The sequence below is a fragment of the Molossus molossus genome, unplaced genomic scaffold (genome assembly GCF_014108415.1).
Source record: "Molossus molossus isolate mMolMol1 unplaced genomic scaffold, mMolMol1.p scaffold_m16_p_1, whole genome shotgun sequence".
NCBI classification, from domain to species: Eukaryota; Metazoa; Chordata; class Mammalia; order Chiroptera; family Molossidae; genus Molossus; species Molossus molossus.
The window spans coordinates 73,139,209-73,146,825 of record NW_023425344.1 but is presented as its reverse complement, the minus strand read 5'-3'; positions in this window follow the sequence as shown (position 1 = coordinate 73,146,825).

The window sequence follows — 7,617 nt, the reverse complement described above, 5'->3', positions numbered from 1 at the left end:
AGCGGCCGACAACAGGCACTTTCGTATCCTCATTCATGAGTAGACTAGAGGGCAACCGGGCCAGCTCGCTTCAGGCTTTCTGTATTTTCATTCTGGGACCACTGGCTACCCAGAGCGTGTTCTTCTCATGGCAAAGCACAGGAATTCAAAAGGGAAAGTCAAACCGCAAGCATACTTAAACCCTCACGTCTGCTAGCATTACCCTGGGCACAGGAAATCACACAGCCAAGTCCTAAATCAAACGGTGGGAAAGTACACTTTTAAAAAAATCACACAAAGATTTATGTTTAAAATATTTACTATCGGGAGAAAGGAAAAATGGCCAAAGGAATTGAAGTTCTTTGTTCTCTTGCTTTTGCCTGAACGTTATCATTATATGCACACAGAGCCAAATTGATTTTTTTCCCCCACAAATTTTGCACAGTGACACAGTAGATTGAATTTACCAATAAAGTAACAAATTAATCACCACCAACATAATTAAATTTTTTTCCCCGCACTAAAAAAAATATGCTTTCACTGAGAAACATTAAAAAATATCTCTACGTGAAGGAGAAAATAAGATAGAAAAAGAAAGATAAAACAGAAAAAAATGAAAAGAGAAAGGTTATCAGGAAATTCGTTTTAAAATGCTTTCTGGGTTTCATCGTGGGCCTTTGAAAAGGTTGCATTTTACAGCATTTCATATAGATTTGCAAACCTTAGCACCTAACACATGTGGTGAGGAATCTGTGTAGTAGATATTTTGAAGCTGGAATGGAAGAAATAATTGATGTAGAGCATTTTTATTTTTTATTTATTTTTATCCTCAGCGGAGGACATTTTTCCATTTTTTGTTCAGGTAGAGTGGGAGGGAGAGAGAGGAACAGAGAGAGAGAGAAACATCGATGTGAAGGGACACATCGAGTGGCTGCCACCCGCACAACCGACCAGGGCCGGGGACAAACTGCAACGGAGGTACGTGCCCTTAGCGGGAACTGAACCCGAGTCTCTCAGGACCGCAGGCCGATGCTCTAACCGCTGAGCCAAACCGGCCAGGGCAGATGTAGAGCATTTTTAAGCAGTTTAGAGAAAGAAGTGACTTGCGGTGATCAGTCCAGGTTGAGGGTCTTCCCAGCTGGGCAAACATGTTGAAGGGTGGTGAAGGAACAGCTTCCCAGTTGCTGCTAACAGGCAACTGAGGCTGGAATGTGTCAAGAATCATCCGAGTTGTACCAGGTAACACTGCCCCTCCCCCATTTTCATATTATCTTCACAAAACCTTTTGCCATGCAGAATTTGTTCCCTTTGTACTTGTATTTTTGATATCTTTTTTTATTTTATTTAATCTTCCTTAAAAGAATGCTAGATGTGGCAGATGAACAAAAGAGTTGGTGTAAAGTTTTCCTTCTAGATCTTCCCACAAATGCATGCCCCCATCCATCCTACAATTCTCCACCCCCTCTCCCCAGCCTCAGCCCAACTTTCCTAAGGGATGGCTCTGCCCAAGTATTCATAAAGAGAAAACAAGAACTTTTCATATGTGACTATGTAAATTTCTATTTCTACTACCCGACAGAGGTTGGTAAAAAATACGAAAAATATCAAGCTCCTATTTAAATGGGTAGAAATCATACTAACTCCTTTGGTCCCAACACTAGCCAGAGCAAAACTTTGATAAGGGGACAAGTTCAGGACACATTAGGCTCAGAGAGAAACAGTCTCAGAGGAAATGACTAACGGAAAAAAGATAAGCAACTCTTGGTAAGATTGTCCAACATTGTTCAATTTAATTTGTATTTCTAAATTTAATTTTGTGCATTTGCAGCACAAGGAAAAAAGTGATATTTGGAAGTATTTATACCAGCCATTAAATTTCAAGTTTATCAGTCTAATTAAACAATGAAGTAATTAGAAGTTCTAAACTTGTAAGGAATGTTCCACAGCGTGTCTTTCTTCATCCGGAAGAAACTTCATCCGGCAGAGTGGTTAGAAACCGAGTCTTTGTGAAGTAGCAGAGCTGAATCTGAGCACTCGAATCACTGACAGCTGTATGACCTTGGGTGCGCTGCTTAATCACTCTAAGCCCTCATTTTCTCTTCTGGGTCTGATAGTGTCTGCATTACAGATGTGCTGTGTGCCTTAAAGAGCCCCCCAACGATCACTATTATGAAATAAGCACCGCAAATATTTGAATTGACTGTAATTTTCTCACTTTATTTAAATTTTTATGGAAATTATTCTCCAAAACTACATATTTATAAGAAGCATATTCAATAATTAGAATTCTCAATTGTATATCTTCTATCCTGCATGGTCTCTGTTTCCCCAAGATTCTCCCCCTCCTTTGCTTTTGACTGCGGGGTTGGTGAGTCTGCAGGGGGGTTTGAGAAAGGGCAGAGCAACAGGGGTCCAGTGACTTCTCTGCTGACTCTTATCCACCCCCCTTGATTTTGGTCTTGAATCTCAAGTACACTTTTGTGGGTCTTGGGGACCTGGTACCACATGGGTTCTTTAGGGTTATTGGGATGGCTTCTCCTCTATGTATGACTTCTTCCCCACCTTCAGGAAAACTTGGGTCATAACTTTGACTATATGAGTTCCATCAAATGCCACTCCTCCACTTGCCAAATTTTTTTAAGATTTATTCTCTCTCTCTCTCTCTTTTTCTTTATTGATTTTTAGAGAGAGAGGAAAGGAGAGGGAAAGAGAGATAGAAACATTGATGAGAGAGAACATTGATTGGCCACCTCCTGTATGCCCCCCACTGGGGGTTTGGCCAACAACCTGGGCATGTGCCCTGGCCGGGCAGGAATCAAACCAGTGGCCTCTTGGTGCATGGGCTGATGCTCAACCAGTGAGCCACACCGGCCAGGCGCCAAATTATTTTTTGAAATGCTTCTTACACTCTTGATGCCTCCCTTGTTTCTTTATCCTTGCTGACTGTACCTCGTGCATACTTTTACTCTTTTTCTTAGTGGGGCTTGAAGACATTATCCTGTATTATGAATATGCCATGTTTAACCAGGTTGGAAATTTGGAAATTTAAACAATAGGATCTAAACAAGATATGAATAGTAAGAAAGAGCACAGAATCTTAAAAATGTCAAGTAAAAGATGTATAAGAATTGTAACCTTTCAGTTTCTGGAGATCAATCCATACATTTACTTTGATCATTTCCTTCATATGATCTTTAAGACAATGCAGGAAAAATCTTAAATACTTATTTTTTAAAGCACATTTTTAACGGAATTTTGTTATCCTTATCTGTTGAATTTATAAACAGGGCTTAATAAATAAGATCCAAAGAATGGAAACTAAGACTAAACAGTCAACTGGCTTAAGTTCAAACTTTCCTTTTTGAAGTTCAAGGGGTGCTAAAAGATGCCTTTGGCTTTGATAAAAGATAAAAGATGCCTTTGATTTTTTAAAAAAAGAATGTAATACTTTGCATTTGCTAAAACTAAAAAAAAATGAACCATGAACAGCAGCTTAAGCTTGGTAGCTAATGTGCAGCAGAACCCTGTTACTTGAGCTGTGTCCCTGAACAGCGCTCTGCTCTCTAGCCTGCTGTTTCAACATACAACTCAACAAAAGGAAAACAAAGAACCCAATTAAAAAATGGGCAGAGGGCCCTGGCCGGTTTGGCTCAGCGGTTAGAGCGTCGGCCTGCGGTCCGGAGAGACCCGGGTTCGGTTCCCGCTAAGGGCACGTACTTCGGTTGCAGTTTGTCCCCGGCCCTGGTTGGTTGTGTGGGTGGCAGCCACTCGATGTGTCCCTTCACGTCGATGTTTCTCTCTCTCTCTCCCTTCCTCTCTCTCCCTCCCACTCTATCTGTACAAAAAATGGAAAAATATCCTCGGGTGAGGGGGAAAAAAAAAAAAATGGGCAGAGGAACTAAATAGACACCTCTCCAAACAGGACATACAAATGGCTAACAGACATATGAAGAAATGCTCAGCATCACTAATCATCAGAGAGATGCAAATTAAAACAACAATGAGGTATCACCTCACACCTGTCACAATGGCCACCATCAACAAATCATCCAACAACAAGTGTTGCCGAGGGTGTGGAGAAAAGGGGACTCTAGTTCACTGCTGGTGGGAATGCAGACTGGTGCAGCCACTATGGAAAACAATATAGTGTTACTTCAAAAATTTAAAAATTGTACTTCCATTTGACCCAGTGATCCCACTTCTAGGAATATACCCTAAAAAGCCTGAAACACCAATCAGAAAGAATATATGTACCCCCATGTTTGTATCAGCACTATTTACAATAGCTAAGATCTGGAAACAGCCCAAATGTCCATCAGTAGACGAATGGCTAAAAAAGCTGTGGTATATGTACACAATGGAGTACTATGCAGCTGTAAGAAAGAAAGATCTCTTATCCTTTGAGACGACATGGAGGGACCTGGAAAGCATTATCCTAAGCAAAACAAGCCAAACAGAGAAAGACAAGTATCATATGATCTCACTTATTTGTGGAATATAATGAACATAACAGTCTGAGGAATGGGATAGTCCCAGAGACGTGGAAGTAGGGTACAGACTGACAATCCCCCGAAGAGGGGGTGGTGAGGGAGAGATAAACCACAGAACTTATATGCATGTATGCATGAACAATGGACATGGACAACAAAGCTGGGGACAGAGTGGGGGGGAGAGGAGAATCAGTGGGGGAAAAAGGAGAAACATCTGTAACAAAAATAAATTAATTAATTAAAACAGGAAATAAAGAAATTTTAAATCAAATAGGATTATCACGACATCCAAAGAAATGGAAGACAAAGATTTGATTCTGGACATTTATAAAACATAGTAGCATATTAATATAAAGTTTAGGTCAATATAATATACAGTTTCATATGAATTTCTATTATTTGTGCAAAAGAAAGCCTGTGTTTTCAAATTGGGACTAACAGGAAGTCTGCAATTAGTAAACTTTCATTAAGCTAAGGTATGCTCTCCTTGGTCTGGCCATTTTGGAAATTGAATGAGGTCACTCAATATTTCGTGAACCACTAAAAAAACCAAAGTGAAAATGTATTAGAATGTACTAAGAAATAAATCACAAAATTCTTAGCAAATTGTCTTTCCAAGTGTTGCATCAAATTATAGAGAACTGGGTCATGTTAACAAAGAGCATAATCAACAGAAGAATAAGTCTTCACGGAAAGGGAATACTTTCACCTGTTACAGCACCTTCTATCGTAGTGATGGGAACCCGAAAATGGTCTTACCGAGTTTTTTCTTTTCTTTTAAGAATTACCCAATACCCAAAGCACATGTCATAAAAACAAATCTGTACAGGAGACACCTTGCCGTGATGGTACCAGTGTTCAGTACATGTTGGTTGCTATGAATGTTAACTGAGTGACAATCTCATGTTAATTTCGCACGTATGTGTATACTTTTCATTCCTTGATTAAACAGAAGTATTTGGTGGAGGCAGGTTGCTCTTTGAAAGGACATAAAACTTGGAGAAGAAATCAAACGGATTTTGAGGAAGGAAGTGAATGGTCAAATGCTCAAAACCACATTAGGGAACGGCAGACTGCCGTGATCACCACACCTGTCTGCCTGACACACGCGCCATGGGCCATAGAAACCATATTAACATTTAGGAAGCACTCGGCTCTTTACAGACTCACATTTACACATAATCTTTCAGTTGATGTTCACAGATGACAAATTTTTAATCATTTATATAAATTCTTTAAACCCCAGGCCTAGTGACAAGCCTGGATCGTTTCCCGGGACTATGGCGGTTCATCCTAATTGAGGTTGTGGCTTCCTATGAGCTATCGAAACTGTTTCCATCAACAAAATGTACGCACTGCCAGGAAACACCATTTCCAGCCTTCGTGGACTAGGTCCCAGAATTTTGGAAACAGCTGATATTTTCTATCCATATGGCTCAGACTCACGAAGAACCAAAGTACTCATGTAACAAAAATGTATCGTAGAGGCCAGAAAAATATTTTTAGTATAACTGTGTTCATTATTTTCTGGAAATTTTTGTTACTTGGGTATAAATGAAAACTATTTCTTCTTTGCTTAAACAAACTATTTTTAAAAATATTCTTGTAGAAGTCTGTTCTGTAAAGGATTGAAGCTTCATCCAACTTATGCGGTCATCTTAGAACTCTCCTGTCACTAGGCTGTTTCCCCTGCAGGCAGGGGCAGCAGATGTTACTGGAGTCGGCGAAACAAGATTGCCTTTGTTCGAAGCAATTTCCTCTCTTTGCATTACAGGCCTGTTTGAAATAATTTTGCCAGAAATCCTACGTGTTTGATATGAAGGCATGCAAAATCAATTTCTAGAATAGATGGTGAAAAAAAAAACCTGCTTAGAAGAAAGGATTTAGATCAGAAATTTGCTTGATATGTATTGTCAGGCTAAAGAAAGCTACACGTACATGTAAATATCGCTCACACTCAAATATTGGATCTGCTGCCTGGTGAGTTTGAGACCTTGGCAAATGAAAGCATTGAGCACCGGGTACACGAGCAGCACAAATACCAGGGTTTGCTATTATTAGTCCCCTGTTGTCCTGGAAGTTTTGTAATACATTTTTATTCTCCAATACCTTCTCTCTCTAGATTTCATGAGGAAAACACACCTCTTTAGATTAACATATTTTCCAAATACATAAAAAATACAGATGCACAAATCATTCTATAAGATACATTTGGGTTGCTTGCCTTCTTTTTTTTTTTTTTAATCCTCACCCGAGGACATTCTTCCATTTTTTGTTCAGGTAGAGTGGGAGGGAGAGAGAGGAAGGAGAGAGAGAGAGAAACATCGACGCGAAGGGACACATCGAGTGGCTGCCACCCACACAACCGACCAGGGCCGGGGACAAACTGCAACCGAGGTACGCGCCCTTAGCGGGAACCGAACCTGGGTCTCTCAGGACCGCAGGCTGATGCTCTAACCGCTGAACCAAACCGGCCAGGGCTGCTTGCCTTCTTGATAACTTCTAGGAAAGTACTTTAACCTCACCAAAAAAAAATTTTCCTGAATTACACTTTTGTCTGCATTACTTTAGCCTGTAAAAAGTAAGTCTATGCTGTGACCTGGGATTATCAGAGAGGGGGGCCTTCCATCGATCTGAGTATCTGGTCCTTGTTGCTAGGTCTGGGGACAAGAACTCTGTGTGTCTTTGGACTTTGTTTTCATGGAAGACAAAGAAATGTCCTGGGCATGGGGAGGGGGATTATATCATTGAGTAGTAGAACAGAGAGTGACTTCAGAGGTAACTAGGCCAACTCTTTTATTTTCCAAGGACCGAGAGGAAACAAGACTCCTCGGGTTCTAGGACAGGGAAAGGCAGAGGCGGGATTCTCCGACCAAGGATGTTAGAATGACCCAGAGGCAACAGTCACTGATTCTGGAACACTCTTGACAAACAATTTAACTTGAATGCTTACTTTCCCCATTCTTAACAGAAGAGCGAAAATGAAATCTCATGAATACGATTCGAATGTTTAAGAATTTGCGCATCCAGAAAGGCTCTCCTGGCGTGCCCCAGTCGGTGACATACCTGTATTCAAGACTGTGCACACCATCTGGAATGTTGTTTTGTGGGAATTAAATGAGATAAAGTATGGCACGCACTTGGTTCA